Source organism: Microcaecilia unicolor, chromosome 4 (assembly GCF_901765095.1).
Source record: "Microcaecilia unicolor chromosome 4, aMicUni1.1, whole genome shotgun sequence".
In the NCBI taxonomy this organism is placed as follows: domain Eukaryota; kingdom Metazoa; phylum Chordata; class Amphibia; order Gymnophiona; family Siphonopidae; genus Microcaecilia; species Microcaecilia unicolor.
Genome location: NC_044034.1, coordinates 177,265,797 through 177,285,061, shown reverse-complemented (window position 1 = coordinate 177,285,061; position 19,265 = coordinate 177,265,797). Strand labels below are relative to the sequence as shown.

The 19,265-nt window shown below is 49.8% G+C and overlaps 1 protein-coding gene across 7 annotated transcripts in view; it reads left to right on the top strand.

Moving 5' to 3' along the window:
• ZNF143 (zinc finger protein 143) overlaps positions 1-19,265 on the top strand; it is a 229,103-nt gene that overhangs the window by 19,252 nt on the left and 190,586 nt on the right. For 3 of the 7 annotated variants that reach the window (XM_030201006.1, XM_030201004.1, XM_030201002.1), the window contains one exon: positions 18,669-18,744. The exons of the other annotated variants lie outside the window; for them this stretch is intronic. The gene's annotated coding sequence lies outside the window, so the exon portion shown is untranslated. The remainder of the gene's footprint in view (positions 1-18,668; positions 18,745-19,265) is intronic. 7 annotated transcript variants of the gene reach the window in all.

Here is a 19,265-nt window from a genome sequence, read left to right as displayed (position 1 = left end):
AAAAGTTCCGTTGTGGGGCTGCCGTGGATGCCGACCCCAGTCGTGAGAACATCAGCCTGCTGTCCTTGGAGAATACCTGCTACAGGTATGTATCTTCGCTTTCCTTCAATTTGTCAAATTGCTCTATTACATCTTCCAGGTTTACAGAGATTTGATTGTTTTTCTTACTTGTCATCATTGAATACTATTTCTGGCACTGGTATCTTTCCCACATCTTCCTTGGTGAAGACCGAAGCAAAGAATTCATTTAATATCTGCTATGGCCTTGTTTTCCCTGAGTGCCCCTTTTACCCGTCGGTCATCTAGCGGTCCAACAGATTCTTTTGCCGGCTTCTTGCTTTTAATATACCTTAGAAAAAATTGTACTATTCGTTTTTGCCTCGATTGCAATCTTCTTTTCAAAGTCTCTCTGCCTTCCTTATCAGCACTTTGCATTTGACTTGCCATTCTTTATGCTGTTTCTTATTATTTTCAGTTGGATCCTTCTTCCATGTTCTGAAGGATTTTCTGTTAGCTCTAATAGCTTCCTTCACCTCTTGTTAATTATGCTGGCTGTTTGGTCTTCCTTTCTTCTTTTTTAATACAGTGATATCTCGGTTTTTGTTGGTAATCCGTCCGAAAACAATAAACGAAAACCGAAACAGACGAAAACTGAGGCAATTATTTCCATATTGTGACAAGGCTACAGCCCAGAGGTACAAAAAGAAACAACAAAACCCTGAACTACGTCTCCCAGAATGCATTGTCCGTCCCAGCAAGGGGAGCCCCAGGGATAGGCAAGCTGGCTATATACCAACTCTGACCACAAGAGGGAGGGAGAATGAAGAAGCCCAATTCCCTTGGCTCCGTAATCAGTACATCATGCCTCCCACCTGTAAGAGGGAAGGGTGGGGTGAGAAGCAGGAGGAGGATTGGATGGATTGGGTGGAGGAGGGGGTTAAGGAGGCTGAGCAAGAGGCAGAAAGCAGGATGGAATGGGAGCTGGAGAGCCCGGAGGACGGTAGCACCTGAAGGTGGAAATCTATGTGTTTAAAAGATGTTCCATATCATCATGCTGATCAATCCATAGACGGGTGGGTTGTGTCCATCTACCAGGAGGTGGAGATAGAGAGCAAAGCTTTTGCCTCCCTATATGTGGTCATGTGCTGCCGGAAACTCCTCAGTATGTTCTCTGTCTCAGCAGGTGGTGGTCACACACAGCAGCAGCTCTGGCTAGGTCTCCAAGCCTAATTTTTAGGTTTTGTTGAGTACCTGGGGTTGAGGGCTCTTCTTGAGCAAGTGCAAACCTGGTGGTACCGGTCCCTCCTTTTCTCCCCCCTCCCGCTGGCTCCGTTGAAAAATAAAAAATTTTGGACGTCCTTAAGGGCGTTTATTTCAACGTTTATTTCAATGTTTATTGCAGCTACTCACTGGGACACCAGTTCGTTACAGCTCGGAGCGAGAAGCAGGTAATTTTTACCTTTTTGTAGCGGGCGGGGGTTCCCCGATCGGTCTTCACGTGGCCTATGGCGTCGGAGGGCGAGGGCGCAAAGAATCGCTCCCCGGACCGTGTGTGCGCTTCTAGCGGGGATGCGGGGGTCTTAAAGTCTGATTCTCCCTTGTTGGGTGTCAGTTTGGAGGCCGGTCAGTGTCCCGGTTCTTCCTCCAGTGCGGCGGTTTTTCCCGCCATAAACGCCCATCCCCCGCTGCTCGCCTCCGCCATCTTGGCCGGCCACTCTGCTCGGACGGCTTCTTCTTGGGCCGCCCTTGAGGTGAGAGACGTTAATTCTATGGCCGCCCTTGATTTGGGCGACGGCAAAAAAGCGGCCAAAGTTAAGCGCCGTTCTTCCCGCGCGGCTCCCTCGCGGAGTGTCGTGCCAGACGCCATTTTGGATGCGCAGCATGTTTCTCCCCCGCTCTTGTGAGCGCCGGTTGAGGGTGCGTCTAGGGCTGTGGCCCAGGCTGCTGAAGTGCACAGTCTGGGGGGGTTTCTTCCCAGAGTTCATTTTGTTGCTGCATCAGGCCTTTCTTATGCAGAACGCTGCCCCGGCTCCCTTATCCGATAAAGGGGTTGAGGCCCCCGGAAGTAAACGCCCTCGGGTGGATTCCCAGGCCTTAGAGGACGCTGTTTCCTCTGATGTAGATGAGGGCAGCGTATCTGAGTTCTCCCAACGGTCCTTTGGGGATTTCTTGGAGGAGACGGATTCCCGCTCGGATGGAGCGGATGACCCCTCTGCAGCGCGTATCTTTCGCTCAGAGGACTTGCCCAACCTGTTAGTGCAGGCCAAGAGCATTTTGAAGATTTCCTCTCCAGAGGACGTCTCTCCCTCAGCCCCTGTTGGCTCCGCCATTATGCTGGGGACGAAGCACCCGCCTAGAACCTTCCACGTGCATGATGCCATGCACACCTTGATTTCGGCTCAATGGGATGTCCCGGAAGCGAGCCTCAAAGTGGCTAGGGCTATGTCCCGCCTCTATCCTCTGCCTGAAAGTGAACGGGAAGCCTTTCTTTGGCCTACCGTGGATTCTTTAATCACTGCGGTGACTAAGAAAACGGCGTTGCCGGTGGAAGGTGGCACGGCCCTAAAGGACGCCCAAGACAAAAGATTGGAGGCGGCCTTAAGGTCGTCCTTCGAGGCGGCTGCTTTAAGTTTGCAGGCCTCAGTTTGCGGCTCCTATGTGGCCAGGGCGTGCCTGACGATTGTGCAGCGGGCTTTCTCCTCGGATCCTTCCTTGAGGGCTGATTGGCCGGCCCTGGAATCGGGCTTGGCTTATTTGGCAGACTTGCTGTATGATGTCTTGAGAGCCTCGGCTAAAGGTATGGGTCAGACAGTCTCTGCGCGGCGGTGGCTTTGGCTGAAGCATTGGTCTGCTGACCACGCCTCTGTCCCGCCTGGCTAAGTTGCCTTTTAAAGGCAAGCTGCTCTTTGGGGTCGAGTTGGACAAAATTGTGACCGATCTCGGCATGTCTAAGGGCAAGAGGTTACCAGAGGTCAGGGCTCGGGCCAGTGCTCGCCCCGGTAACTCCAGAGGACGGTTTCAGGAAGCCCGTCGGTACCGCACGGCCAAGTCGGGCTCCTCTGCCCCCTCTTCCTTCAAAAGGAACTTCTCCCCCAAGCAGCATTCCTTTCGCAGAGACTGCCGTCCCGGAGGTGCGCCCTCCGGTCCTCCCCCAGGGTCTCGTACCCAATGACGGGGCCCTGGTCCATGGCCCAGTGCAGATTGGAGGACGCCTGTCCTCGTTTCTGGGCGAGTGGACCAGGGTAACTTCAGACGCTTGGGTGCTGGAAGTAATCAGAGACGGCTACAAGCTAGAGTTCTGTCGACCCTTAAGAGACGGGTTTGTACTCTCTCCCTGCAAGTCTCCGGTCAAAGCTGTGGCAGTGCAGCAGACTTTGGACAATCTGATCTGCCTGGGTGCGGTCGTTCCGGTGCCAGAAAATCAGCTTGGCAAGGGACGTTACTCCATTTACTTTGTGGTACCAAAGAAAGGAGGTTCTGTACGGCCTATCCTCGACCTCAAAGGGGTCAATCGGGCCTTGAAAGTTCGGCACTTTCGCATGGAGACTCTCCGCTCTGTTAGAGCGGCAGTGAAGGCAGGGGAGTTCCTGGCATCCTCGGACATCAAGGAAGCGTATTTGCATATTCCCATCTGGCCTCCTCATCAACGCTTTCTGCGTTTTGCAGTCCTGGGCCGACACTTCCAGTTCAGAGCCCTCCCGTTCGGGTTGGCTACTGCTCCGCGGACCTTCTCCAAAGTAATGGTGGTCATCGCGGCCTTCCTGCGAAAGGAAGGAGTACAAGTCCATCCTTATCTGGACGACTGGTTGATCCGAGCCCCCTCTTATGCAGAGTGCGGCAAAGCTGTGGACCGGGTGATTGCTCTTTTGAGCTCCCTGGGGTGGATCATCAACTGGGAGAAAAGCCAGCTGCGCCCGACTCAGTCCCTGGAGTATCTGGGAGTTCGATTTGACACCCAAGTGGGCAGAGTGTTCCTGCCAGACAATCGGATTGTCAAGCTTCAGGCTCAGGTGGACCAGTTCCTAGTAGCCTCTCCTCTTCAGGCTTGGGACTATGTGCAGCTGTTGGGCTCTATGATAGCCACGATGGAAATAGTGCCCTGGGCCAGGGCTCATATGAGACCACTACAACACTCTCTGCTGCAGCGCTGGACTCCAGTGTCGGAGGATTATGCTGTGCGCCTGCCCTTGGACCCAGCAGTGCACAAGGCGCTGAGCTGGTGGCTGAAGACAGACAAGTTGTCTGCAGGAATGCCTCTTGTGACACCGGAGTGGAATGTCGTCACGACGGACGCCTCTTTGACGGGCTGGGAAGCCCACTGCTTGGGAAGGACAGCGCAGGGGCTCTGGTTTCCTGCAGAGGCAAAGTGGTCTATCAACCTCCATTCGGTTGGCGCTTTTGGAGTTCCTCCCGGTACTGGCGTTGAAGCCAGTACGGCTCCTGTCGGACAATGCCACGGCTGTGGCCTATGTCAACCGCCAGGGAGGTACCAAGAGCGCCCCTCTAGCCAAGGAGGCCATGAATCTATGCCAGTGGGCGGAAGCGAACCTGGAACAGCTGTCAGCGGCCCACATTGCCGGAGTCATGAATGTCAAGGCGGACTTTCTCAGTCGCCATACCTTGGATCCCGGAGAGTGGCAGTTATCGGCTCAGGCATTCTTGGACATCACGAAGCGCTGGGGCCAGCCGAGCCTAGATCTGATGGCGTCATCGGCCAATTGTCAAGTGCCGCGCTTTTTCAGCAGAGGACGGGACCCTCGCTCTCTGGGAGTAGATGCTCTTCTCCAACAGTGGCCGACACAGGAGCTTCTCTATGTGTTCCCGCCCTGGCCCATGTTGGGCAGGGTGCTAGACCGGGTGGCAAAGCATCCGGGCCGGATAATCCTGGTGGGTCCGGACTAGCCCAGACGTCCCTGGTATGCGGACTTGATCAGGCTCTCAGTGGATGATCCTCTGCGACTGCCAGTGGAGCAGGGCCTGTTGCATCAGGGTCCCGTGGTGATGGAGGATCCCTCCCCCTTTGGTCTTACGGCCTGGCTATTGAGCGGCAGCGTCTGAGGAAGAAGGGCTTCTAAGACAAGGTCATCGCCACTATGCTGAGAGCGAGGAAGCGCTCTACTTCTACTGCTTACGCCAGGGTTTGGCGTACCTTTGCAGCGTGGTGTGAAGCAGGCTCACTTTCTCCCTTCACTGCTCCAATTTCTTCAGTGTTGGCATTCCTGCAAGAAGGTCTGGAGAAAGGCCTGTCGCTCAGTTCCCTTAAAGTCCAGGTAGCGGCTCTGGCTTGCTTCAGGGGCCGCCTGAAGGGTGCTTCCCTGGCTTCGCAGCCAGATGTAGTGCGTTTTCTCAAGGGAGTTAATCACCAGAGGGCTGGAAGAGTTACAAGCCTGGTTCCCCCAGCTGCTCCTGATTGTGGTGTAAGGACTATGTTGGAGCTGGAAACCCTGGTTGGACAGGAGGGAACAATCCTGCTTAGAGGCCAGCACGGCTTGTGATAAGGACTTTGAAAAGGGGTATTTTCAAAGGGGACTATTGCAGCCCTTCAAGAAAGGGCAGAGACTTTGGATTGCTGGGTGAGGGGTAGCACAGCCCTGCCTGGGGCAGCCCTAACCCAGGGCTGGACTGAAGCTTTTGTCTGTAACTTGGAAACTAAAAAGAAAAAGAAAAGAATATTTGAAAGTATCTGTTGGTGGCAATTTGTGGAGCTTGGATTAATCCTGGGGAGGAGACTTCCTTCCTCCTCCTACTGGCGCAGCGGGCCTGATTACAATATGAATCAATGTAAATCCAATTAATTCGTTCTAGACACTCCAAAATGCATACCAAAAACACATTTTATAGAAAATAAATATAGTCCCATGATGGAGCTAAAGGGAAAGGGTTAACTTATTAGCAAGGGAAACACTTAACAGGGAAAATTAGATTTGAGCACATGTGATTTTATCTTGCGTGCGTTGCATTAGACGCGCGGGGTGATGCTCACACAATGAAAAACAACGCCACAATGAGCAGGAGAACGCTTGGTCGTCCTTTGTTTTTGCAAAATTAGCAGTGAGGTCACGTGGTCACACCAACGAAATCTGAGGCAACCGATGAAATCAGAGACAAAATTTTCACTGGAAAAATCAACGAAAACCGAAACCGACGATAACCGAAGTCAACGAAAACAGAGGTTTCACTGTACATGGAATATATTTTGCCTGGTCCAGGGTGGTATTTTTGAACAGCATCCATGCCTGATATAAATTTTTGACCCTCGCATCTGCTCCTCTTTTTTTTTTTTTTTTTTTTTCCCCTTCCCACCGTTCTTCTTATTTTATCATCTCCTTTTTGAAAGTTACATGCTAACATATTGGATTTCCTGTGTGAACTTACTCCAGAGCTTATATCAAGATATACATAAATTGACCATCAATTTTTTGGTAAGCAGAAAAATTGTATTGGCAGCAGCCTGGAAGAGTCCTCTGCTGCATCCAGTGGTGAAGGTTATCTACAAGATGGATTTTCTCTATCAAATGTCCAAATTAACGTCTTTGAGAACTGGCTGCCAGATTCTCTGTTTTCATAAACATTTGGAACGATATGCCACCTCGAGGCTTCAGTCAGAAGTTGACATTGCTGCCCTGTGCTTAATTACTTCTTCTCCATAGACCTGCACAATTTCAATATATCTGGTTTCTTCAGGGAGCCTCCCTGTTGACCTCATTGTGACGGGATGGTGAGGAGGTTTGGTTGAGTTTTCATTTGCATTGTTCTGCTTATTATAGCTATGTGTTTTGTATCTCATGACACAATAAAATAAAAGTTTGAAAAAAAATGTGTGTTTTGGTAATATAAGGCACATTATTGCCATTTTAACATGCATTAAGAAGCAAATAATGCGCTTTAGGTGAAGGGTAAGTTAATCCTAGGGGGGACTTCAATGCCTAGACCGTTAGGAGCTGTGATGAGAACTGGCTATCGTAACTCTGAGGCCTTCAAAAATCTATCTCGTATGCTAGGTTTGTGTGACCCCTGGAGGTTCTCTTATCCTTGGAGTCGTGACTACACTTTCTTTTCCTCCACCCATCATTTACTCCTGTATTAATTATATTTTATTAGCTACTTGGTTGGGGGGTGGGCTCCGCATTGGGATATTGGGTGTATAATTGTCATGATAGTCACATGACTTCCACCAGTTGTGAGCCCTTGTGCTGTTCCGTAACCAGAGGTACCAAGCCAGGGGGCGCAAGTTCAGTTCCAGAAGCAGCAGTGGGAATGTCCAGTGCTTCACCTGTGATGACCGCCATTCCCCCAGCGGTTGAGCCCCTGGATGCTGGCTGCCGACAGGACTTGGAATAGGATCTAGGCAAGAATAGACTACCTGAAACGGTACCAGAAGCAGGTTGCAGGTCCAAACAGCAGAGGCACAAGACTGGACTATGACTGCAACCAGACAGTAGCGTCCAGGAATGGCTGTACAGTACAGATGGGCAGCAACAACAGATAGTGTCAGTTTCAGGCTGGCATCTATCAGAAGTCAGGTTCAGGTGATAGGTTTAGACAGACAGCTAGCAGAAGTCAGTCAGGTTCAGGCGAACAACTAGCAGAGATCAGTTGGGTTCAGGTGGGTGGCTAGCAGAGATCAGAGTCTGAGTCAAGCTTACAGTCTCAGGTGGGCGGCTAGCAGAGGGCAGACTCTGATTCAGGTGGGCAGCTAGCAGAGGTCAATCACGGTTCAGACAGGTAGGTGTCAGGCAAGTCACTGAGATGCACCAGAGATCTGCAATGAAGTTGTAACTGAAGCACTGGGACACCAGCCGTTCAGTCCCTAAATGGTGAAGGCGTCTGATGTCAGGGAACCCGTGCGCACCTGGAAGGAAGTGTACGCTGTAACCAGGTACCTCTAGGTGCAGCCAAGGATAGAACAATCTCCTCCAGCCACAGGCTCCTGGTACAGTCAAGAAATAAATGTCCACCTGCAACTTCAATCTTAAAGATTTTATTCTATGCAGGTTTCTAGTAGACCGGATACACAGTTCCAACAGCAGCATTCACCTTCAATCTTAAGCACATGTAAGCCACCTGAAAGTGTGTGGCACATAGTGCCCTTTAAGCAGCAGGCTATCAGCACATACCAGGATTCAATACAGCCTCACAGTCAGCTTCATTCTGGGCTCTTTATCCAGTGCACAATAAACAGTAGTTCAATTCCAAATAGAAGCAGTTCTTTCAGTTCATCACAAAGCAGCAGTTTCTAACTTCTACTCTCTTTACCTTCAGGAGAGTTCAATACTTTAGGGACTCCTCATACCCAAGGGATTTCACCCTGCATCAGCTTCACTGGTAAATTCAATACTTTAGGGACCTCCCTTACCCGAGGACTTTCAGCCTGCAAATACTTTTGGGACTTCCTCACACCCAAGGGATTTCAGCCTGCTTCAGTACTTTAGGGACCTCTCTTACCCAAGGGTTTTCAGCCTGCAACTGCTTCTCTCCTCCTGTTTCTCCCCTGGGACTCCTTCCCACCTGCCTAATCAATCCCTGGCTTCTGCTCTCATAACCAATCATTCTCCTTCCATTAGCTTCCCCCACACCCATACCAGCTGAGTTAAGCATTAGACTAATGATGAGCTCCTGCACAAAGGGTTTCCTATCTCTCTTTCCCCCTAGTGGCAGCCAGTCTACATATCCTGCCAGCTTACACCCATGTCTTCCCCCATTGCAGCTAGGAGTCCAGTCCGGGTTCCTCATCTCATCCCTGGCTCCTTGCCTGCAATGCCTTCTGGGACTTGTATTTCAGACTGAAACTGCCTTAACCCAACTATCCTGGATGTGACTTTATCACAATGCGCCGCTCTCATCCAGGCGTGCTCATTCACAGAGCCCCTTGCATTCACCGGGTCAGAAGCAGAGACGCCAGCAGTTTCATGTCGAGTACCCCACACCCAATGCTGAGATCTCCGCAGCGGTCGTGACAATAATTCTTTCAGATCACGCACCTGTCTGGATCTCTCTTCCTTCTTTTCAGGAGGAGCAGAAAGATCAGCACTGGACCTTAAATACGTTACTATTGCAGGATGACAAGATAGCATTATCAGGACATATTGAAAGAGTACTTAACTCTTAATCATTCAGGCCCCTTCCTCGGTATTGTATGGGACTCCCTGAAGGCAGTGTCGCGGGGATTCTTTTTGCTGCAGGCTAGTTGAAGTTCCCTCCAACAGTTGGCTCAACTATGTCGCTGTCTCAACAACATTTCCAGGTTAGAATCTAATCACAAGGCAACTGGATCAGCTGCCACTCTATGGGAGTTGCAGGTGGCCAAACTCTAATTATGACATTTACTCTGATAATTGAGTTTTGTTCTGTCTCGTCGGAAAGTGCGCCATTATGAACATACGAATAAATCGGGGCAGTTGTTGGTTTTAAAGCTTCGCTAACTGAGATCAGAGCACTCCATCCTTAGCTTAAAAGATGGATATGGGAATCTACTCACAAAATCATCCTCGATCTAGCGCTGCATTCAGGATTTCTATCAAACCCTTTATGGCCAGGACCCTACTATTAGTCCAGACTCTGTAGATGTTACCTGCCCTCATATCATGTGCTTTCTCTTACGGACGAACAGTGCAAAGACTTGGTTCACCCTGTTACGCCGAAAGAGGTTCAACTAGCCATCAAAGAGCTCCCTACGGGCAAATCACCTGACTTGGATGGCCTACCAAATGATTTTTATAAACGATTTGTGGTAGACCTAGCACCTCTTGGCTGAACTTCTCAATGAGGCTTGGTCGAGGGGGAGGAATTGCCCCCCCTCCATGGTAAAGGTGTGGATTGCTGTCATCCCCCAAACCGGAGAAAGACCGAAATGAGTGTGCCTCATATCGTTCCATCTCTGTTCTAAATGCAGATGTAAAGCTGCTTGCAAAAGTTCTGGCTAATCAGCTAGCCACAGTATTACCTTCTCTAATTCACCCTGACCAGGTGGGATTTGTTGCCCACCGTCAAACAGTGGACAACATACACCGAATAGTAGACTTGCTCCACTTTGCTAAATGTGACCAGGTCCTAATGTGTCTCCTTGGTCTAGATGCTGAGAATGCTTTTGATCAGGTCCGTTGGCAGTTTATGTATGTTCATAGACTGCTTTGGATTGGGACCTCTTTTGTGGGTGGATGCATGCTTTTTATTCTTCTCCAAAGGCTTGTGTTAATGTTAATGGCGGGAAATTCTGCAATGTTCTCTTTAACTAGGGGCAACTGACAGGGGTGTCCTCTCACCAATGCTGTTTGTGATGGTTATGGAGCCCTTTGCAGTCTCAATACGCTCAGATCCGGATATTTCTGGTGGTATTGTAGCAGACAGGGAATTTAAAGTGGTCCTTTTTGCCGATGTCTTGCTCTCACTTTCCCGTCCTCGTGTATCTTTCCCCAACCGTATGGGAGCCAATGTATGCTATTTGGCAGTTTCTGGCTTCAAGATCAATATGAGTAAGTCAGAGGCCCTTAATATCTCCTTTCCCCAGGTGCTCCTGAATTTGCGGTCTTCTTTCCTGTTTCGTTGGGTTGCTCAAGGCATCCGATACTTGGAGGTTCCCATGACTCCTTGTCTCTTCGGACTTGTTTTCTACTAACTACTCCATTTTGGTGAATAGTCTTTTTTTGGGACTTAGAGTGCTGGGCGAGCTTGGAGCTCTCTTGGTTTGGATGTATAGCTACTGTTAAAATGAACACTCTTCCCTGACTTTTATATCTTTTTCAGGTCCTCCCAATTCAACTGTCTAGGAGCTTTCTTGCTAACATACAGGATCGGTTTCTTCACTTCATCTGGGCTAATAAGCAGCCATGATTGCCTCGCTGTTTTCTGTATAGAGATAGGAGGGGGGAGCTGGGGGTCCCGAATAATTTTGATATTATGGGGCTGCTTAGGCTAGAGTTGCATTGGAGTGGTACCAGGCACCTCCTTACAAACTATGGATATGTCTGGAGCAGGCTTCTGTGGGACCGTGCTCATTGGGTGCCCTGATGTGTGTGTGGCTTCCTCGTAAACACAAGCGTTTGGGGGAGGAGCTTGCCCTTTGATTTTTACCATTATGTATTACTGAGATAGTATTTTTTGCTTCTTTGGATTGGGTTCTATCTCACCTATAGCTTTTAATCCCCTGTTCCTTCCTGGATTGATCGCTAGCCCCTTTCACCACTGGGCTTTACTTGGTCTTAAGACTTGGGGGCTGCTGTTTGATGAGGACTCTTTGGTTCCATTTTCTACCTTGCATGACGAGTACTCCTTACCGCCCCAAGATTTTGCCTATACGCAATTGACGCATTTTCTCACCTCATTCTCTATTCGTTCTAAAATATTGAGAGGACTCCTTTTTAGAAGATCATTTTGAGGATTCTGAAAGTACACGTGGGCTGATTACTTGCTTACATAATTACCTTTGGACTTTCTCTCTACCCTGTACATTACATCGTACAAACTGGCATTGGGGTTGACTGAGGATGTGGAGCTCCTTTTAAAGGGCTTTGTTGAACATCTCTGTTTCAGTTTCTTTTCAGGAAAATGCCATTAAAGTTATGTGCAGATAGTACCTTAACCTGTGCATCTTCAGCATGTTTATCCAGGTGTTTCTGCCTAGTGTTGGAAGAGATGCGGGAAGCCTGGTACCATGGGTCATATATGGTGGACCTGTATTAAGAATCACTTTGGCTGCGCACTGGAAACAACAAACAATGCCAACTTTGACTAAGTGGCTTAATGAACTTTGATATATCTGTGATACGGAGAAACTATTAGCTGTTAAGACGCCACCTCTTGCACAAATAGAAACTTGTTTGGGAGCCTTTCCAATGACATTGTTACTTCTCTGTTTCTGGTGTTTACGGTTGCCCTTTGAGGTCTGGACTTACATGAGAGAGGGAGGAGTGTGGTGGGGTTAGGTTTGTTGGGGGGGGGGGGGGTTCGGGTGGGGTAGTCTAACACATACACCTATTTTTGAAAAATCTGTACATAAAAACAAACAAAAAATGTTGACAATTTTGAAGTTTCCTTTTGTATCCAGGGGTGCAGACGGGTAATTTGGCTGAAATATTCTCTGCTTTGCATGTTTTTCTGTCTTTTATGTTTGTACATGATTTGTACCTTTTGTTTTTCAATAAAGACTCATTGGAAATTAAAAAAAAAAAATATATATATATATATCTACTATAATAAAACTCACCCTCAACATTCTGAAGACAACGTTCTGAAGTCACTCAGTCACTCCCTGAAGGGTTCATGGATTCATGGTGGTGAAGCCACAATTACTACTACTACTACTACTTAACATTTCTAAAGCGCTACTAGGGTTACGCAGCGCTGTACAATTTAACATGGAAGGACAGTCCCTGCTCAAGGAGCTTACAATCTAAAAGACAGGTGTACAATCTAAAGACAAGTGTGGAGTCCGTCTGATAGGGAATACTATATTTCACGAAAGGTTAGGTGCCGAACGCAGCATTGAAGAGGTGAGTTTTAAGCAGAGATTTGAAAATGGGTAGGGAGGGAGCTTGGCATAGGGGTTGAGGAAGATTGTTCCAGGCAAAGGGTGAGGCAAGGCAAAATGAGCGGAGCCTGGAGTTGGCAGTGGTGGAGAAGGGAACTGAGAGGAGGGATTTGTCCTGTGAGCGGAGGTTACGGGCGGAGACATAGGGGGAGATGAGGGTAGAGAGATAGTGAGGAGCCGCAGACCGGGTGCATTTGTAGGTAAGGAGGAGAAGTTTGAATTGTATGCGGTATCTGATCGGAAGCCAGTGAAGTGACTTGAGGAGAGGGGTGGTGTGAGTATATCGGTTCTGGCGGAATATAAGACGTGCGGCAGCGTTCTGAACGGATTGAAGGGGGGATAGATGACTAAGTGGGAGACCGGTGAGGAGTAGGTTGCAGTAGTCAAGGCGAGAGGTAATGAGAGCGTGGACGAGAGTTCGTGTGGTGTGCTCAGATAGGAAAGGGCGAATTTTGCTGATGTTGAAGAGGAAGAAGCGACAGGTCTTGGCAGTCTGTTGGATATGCGCAGAGAAGGAGAGGGAGGAGTCGACGATGACTCCGAGGTTGCGGGCAGATGGGACGGGGAGGATGAGGGAGTTATCAACTGAGATGGAGAGTGGAGGAAGAGGAGAGGTGGGTTTAGGTGGAAAGACGAGGAGCTCGGTTTTGGACATGTTCAGCTTCAGGTGGCGGTTGGACATCCAGGCAGCAATGTCGGATAAGCAGGCCGATACCTTGGCCTGGGTCTCCGCGGTGATGTCTGGTGTGGAGAGATATAGCTGGGTGTCGTCAGCATAAGATGATACAGAAAACCATGAGATGAGATCAGTGAGCCTAGGGAGGAGGTGTAGATTGAGAGGAGAAGGGGTCCAAGGACAGATCCCTGGGGAACTCCAACAGATAGTGGGATGGGGGTGGAGGAAGATCCATGAGAGTGTACTCTGAAGGTGCGTTGGGAGAGATAAGAGGAGAACCAGGAGAGGACAGAGCCTTGGAAACCCAAAAGAGGACAATGTGTAAGAAGTAAATCATGATTGACAGTGTCAAACGCAGCGGATAGATCGAGCAGGATGAGGATGGAATAGTGGCCTCTGGATTTGGCGAGGAGCAGGTCGTTGCAGACTTTAGAGAGTGCTGTTTCTGTCGAGTGTAGAGGGCGAAAGCCGGATTGAAGTGGATCTAGGATGGCATGAGAGGAGAGAAAATCAAGGCAGCGACTGTGAACGTTCAAGTATTTTGGAGAGGAAGGGGAGGAGAGAGATGGGGCGGTAGTTGGAGGGGCAGGTAGGGTCAAGTGATGGTTTTTTAGGAGATGTGTGACTACTGCGTGCTTGAAGGTGTCAGGGACAGTTGCAGTGGAGAGAGAAAGGTTAATGATGCGACAGATGGAGGGGGGTGATAGTATTGGAGATGGTGGGGATGGGATCGGAGGAACAGGTGGTGCATTTCGAGGAGGAAAGAAGGCGGGAGGTTTCATCCTCGGTGATCTCAGGAAAGGAGGAGAAAGAGGCCATGGTGGGTTGGTTGTTGGATAGGGCTACAGGCTGAGGAGGAGGTGGCTTGGTAGTGAACTCAAGGTTGATCTTTTGTACCTTGTTGCGGAAGTAGTCAGCCAGTGATTGAGGAGAGAGTGAAGGGGGAGCGGGGGGCACTTTGAGGAGGGAGTTAAGGGTGGTGAAGAGACGACGAGGGTTGGAGCTGAGAGAATTGGTCAATTGGGTGTAGTAGTCCTGTTTTGCAAGGAATAGGGCGGACTGGAAGGAGGATAGCATGAATTTGTAGTGAAGGAAGTCTGAATGGGTACGAGATTTCCTCCAGAGGTGTTCAGCGGATCGGGTGCAGGAGCGAAGGTAGCGGATGCAAGGGGTCAGCCAAGGCTGGGGACTAGTACGCTTTGTGGGACGGGAGGTGGATGGAGCGAGGGTGTCCAAAGCAGAGGGAGAGAGCGGCATTGTAAGCGGAGACCGCTTTGTCTACAGTCTCAGAGGACATGATGGAGGGGAGGAGATTAGAGGTACTAGCGGATAGAGTGGGGGGGTCAATAGCCTGGAGATTCCTGGAGGTGGTGGTTAAGTTGGACGGGGCAGATGGGGGGGGTGAAGAAGTGTGAATGTGATCAGGTGATGATCGGAGAGAGGGAGAGCAGAAGCGTGGAAATTGGAGGGTGAGCCGGAGGAGGAGAGGACTAGGTCAAGACAATGGCCGTCATGGTGAGTGGGGGTGGTGGAGCACAGCTGGAGGTTGAAGGAGGATGTTAGGGTGAGGAACTTGGAAGCATTAGAGTCGGATGGGTCATCAACGTGAATGTTGAAGTCTCCGAGAATGAGGGACGGTGATGAGGGTTCAAGAAAGACAGAGCCACGCATCAAAGTCGGTGAGGAAGGAAGAGAAGGATTTTTCAGGGGGGCGGTAGATGACTGCGACTCTGAGTGGCAGCGGGTAGAATAGCCGGATGGAGTGGGCTTCAAAGGATGAGAAGCAGTGAGACTGCAGTAGGGGGAGGGGTTGGAAACTACAGGAGGGCGAGAGTAATAGCCCAACGCCTCCACCGCGGCCAACTGGGCGGGGAGTGTGGGAGAATAGATAACCTCCATGGAGTGTGGGAGAAGAGATAACCTCCATGGCAGAGGGCCGCGACTGAGGCCGAGTCTTCCAGGGAGATCCAGGTTTCGGTTAGGGCGAGCAGTTGAAGGGAGTGAGAGATGAAGAGATCGTGGGTGAAGGGCAGTTTGCTACAGACTGAGTGGCATTCCACAGGGCGCATGAGAAGGGGAGGGAAGAGGGGGGGAGGAGGGGAATAGAGACGAGATTGGAGACATCTCGGAATCGTTTGCATGGATAGGACGGGGACAGGCGAGGGGGACCTGGATTAGGGTTAATGTCTCCCGCGGATAGCAGGAGGAGGAGCAGGAAAATGCGGAGGAGGGTGGGGGAGGTCGGGGCGGTGAAGGCAACGAAGACGAGGTGTACTAAGAGGAATGGGGATGGGTTAATGGCAGGAAGGAAGTGTTGAAGGTTAAGAGCTAGGAAGGAGGCGGGGACAGGAGGGATTGGTGAGGTGGTGGGGGATGAGGGTGAATAGGGTATTGCCGTGGCGGGTAGGGCGGGAGGGCAGCGGGTTCTAGTGGTAGACAGTGGGAGTGGGGGGAAAGAAGATTAGGAAGGGACAGGGCAAGGAAGAGAACGTGGACAGGGGCCATAGTAGTGACTGAGGTGAGACTGGTGACTATGTAGTGACTGAGGTGATAAGCAGTTAACAGGTGTTAACAGGCGACTATGGAGTGACTGAGGTGACTGAGGTGTTAAGTAGATAGATAGAGCTGGAAAGCTGGGTTTTGGACTGGCGAGTAGGTAAGTCAATGGCTGAGAAGCTAGCAGGCAGATAGGTAAGTCAATGGCTGAGAGGCTTGCGAGCAGGCAGGCAGGTTACTCGATGTGTTGACAGGCAGGCGGGTAGCAGCTGGAACAAGCGGTCAGGAACAAGCTGGGGTAGATGGACAGGAGCAAGCTGGAACAAGCCGGAGCAAGTTGGAACAAGTCGTAACAAGCTGGAACAAGTTCGAACAGATACGCTGGAACAGACGGACTGACACAAGCGGGTCATGCAGGAACGGATGGAACAAGCTGGGTAGGTTGGGATGGACGGACTGGAACAAGCTGGGGCAGGCTGGAACAAGCTGGAACAACAAGTTGGAACATGCTGGGGAAGGCTGGAGCAGATGAGCTGGAACAAGTTGGAATAGACGGACTGGAGCAGGCTGAAACACACTGGAGCCAGTGAACTGGAACAAGCAGGGGGTAAGCTGGATCGTCGGGCTGGAACAAGCTAGGAACAGGAGGACTGGAACACGCTGGAGCAGATGGATGGAGAGTCTGGATCAGGCGGACTGGACCACACTGGAGCCGATGGACTGGAACAGGCCGGGAGTAAGCTGGATCGGTGGACTGGAAACAGGCTGGGATCGCACTGACCATGTCTCTCAGCCCCGCCCTATCCAGCATGACGGACCAATCAGAAAAAACACACTCAAATGTTCTGAAACACAAAGGACCATCACAAAACCGTTCCCAGGCAACGCTAGGCAACGTAAGACGGACCTATCAGAGGAAACTACGTGGCAATAAGGGAGGAGCATTCACCAGCAGAATGGCTCATTATCTGTGCAGCACGGAGAGCACAGAACCACCGTTTGAACGAGAGAAGAATATTCCTGTTGTGGGTATGTGCAAAAATAGACCGGAAGGGGGGGGGGGGGGGAGAAATTTTTAAATGCCTAATGCCGGTACTGAAGAGTGCCGGAGGGCCTGTAGCACAGACTATATTTGGGTTCGCTAGACGTGGAGCCGGAGAACAGTGTGCCCCTCACCATCTGGGACGTGGGCGAACAGGACAAGCTGTGGCCCAGCTGGAAGGATTACCCGCAACCCAGCCAGCAGCAAATTTCCCTACTCCTTCCCTGCCTAGGAATCGCTGGAGACTGGCTGCAAAACTAACGAAACAACCGCACACCGACACACCACCTCCATCATTCGAAAGGCATTCACTCTTTCTACAACAGAAATGCAAACTAATAATACAAAACAAACAAAGAATACCCGGTTTCTCACGCGGCTGCAGGTAACTCCCTACCCCCTTCCTCTTCCCCTTTTGCTGAAGCGGCCAAGGACGTGGCAAGCCATCTCCCACCTCGGGGATTTCCCAAGCACCCGGAAAAAGACGGCACTGCTTCCCGCAGCACATAAATGTTCCAGCATTCCCCTGCAGCAGGCCTGAAATGGTCAGAACATACCGGATCACCCCCCGACGGCCCGAGACCGTGCTCCTCTCCCGCCAACTTAAAACAACCATCCGCGTCCTCAGGCAAGCCGTCTCCCACCTCCAGAATGCCCAGAACCCCAGCCCAACGGAAAAAGACGGCGCTGCTTCCCACAGCACATTTCACTTCCAGCGTTCCCCTACAGCAGCCCTGAAACGGCCAAAAAATACCGACAGACCAAGAACGTGCTCCTCTACCTTCCGCCCATCTAAAACAACACTGCTGCCTCAGCACAACACAAAAAAAAAAAACTAGGAAAAAACAATCCACCACTCAGCAAAGGCTGACCCCCCCTACAACCACATTTACATTTCACCAACAGAAAGACCCCCCTCCACAAACCTCCTTGACAGACAAAACCACACACACACAATACAACAGAAACACACCCTCAAAGCCACACACCAATCCATCCCACTTTGCCAGCACAGCACATCCCCCAACCCCCCACCCAAAAAACAAATAAAAAAAAAGACACACATCAACAACCTGCACACACACCCCACCCTCACACACTCACACACACGAAAACTCTGTGACACATACACACACACAAAAAAAAGCCACATGCTAGCACCTGTTTCATTGGTTTCGGAAACAGGCCTTTTTTACTAGTATATACTGTATATAAAAGGCACCACCAACGTTCTAAATGAAGCCTCCAGCCGGAAGTGTGAAGGGGGATAGATATCCGGTTTCCCCATGAGTGTCTGCCTCGCCTCGCTCTCTCTGTAACACAAACAGTGAAGGAAAACACAGCAAAGCACGAAATCAAATCGCTCTCTCTGTAACAGTGAAGGACTCAGAGGGGGAGGGGAGAGAGGACAGAAGCCCTCAATATCTCTGTAACACAACAACAGCACAGCAGGAAACTTAACACTGAAGGACTCGACTCGGAGGGGGGAGGGGACAGAGAGCAGAGGGGAAGGGAGAGAGGGCAGAGGGCAGGGGACACACACACTCCCACATGCACACAGAAGAAAACCTTGCTAGCCCCCGTTTCATTTGCATCAGAAACGGGGCTTTTTTACAAGTGTGTGTATATATATATATAAATGCACATTAGGGCCATAACACACATTTCTAACTGCCTCCAAATATGTTTTAAAAAGATTTGCCAAACCCTTTTTTTATTTTTATTTTTTTTATTTATTTTTTTATTTTTTGTTACATTTCTACCCCGCGCTTTCCCACTCATGGCAGGCTCAATGCGGCAGGCAATGGAGGGTTAAGTGACTTGCACAAAGTCACAAGGAGCTGCCTGTGTCGGGAATCAAACTCAGTTCCTCAGTTCCCCAGGACCAAAGTCCACCACCCTAACCACTAGGCCACTCCTCCACTCAGGCAAGCACATCTGTGTGTCAGCTTGCACTTTGAACTATTAAAACCATATTTCGAGGTTTTATATCGGACATTTAAGGTAATCATCTTCTATAGAATCACTCTGCTATGATTGCTGTTTCAGGAATGTGAGATTATACAGAGTAGTTTCTGTAGGTTTGGGAATAATATTCTGTTTAGATTTTTCATCCCAAAAGGCAGTTTCTCAGGAATTGCAAGAATGCCGAGGCTTATAACCCACCAGTTTGTACAGCACCCTGTTTTAGCTAAATCAGAGAGGACTGTATTCTATCCATATCCCTAGTTACGTATGTTTGCCAGACCGAATATCAGCTACAAGTTCAAACATTTTTTTAATTGAACAAATTAAACCATGCAACTATACAGCATTATATAACATTCAGTTTTTATACAGAGTGTTAACATCCTCCTCCCAACCCCATCAAAATAGCAACCATAGAAGGCTTGGACACTTATAGTCCTCCTTGACTTTTAAAGATTCAAACCTTGTTATATATGGAACTGCTGCTATGAAATCGGCCAATTCCTTGTCATCAGCAGCAGATGAATCCATTATGAATGGGTTGTGTCCACCTACCA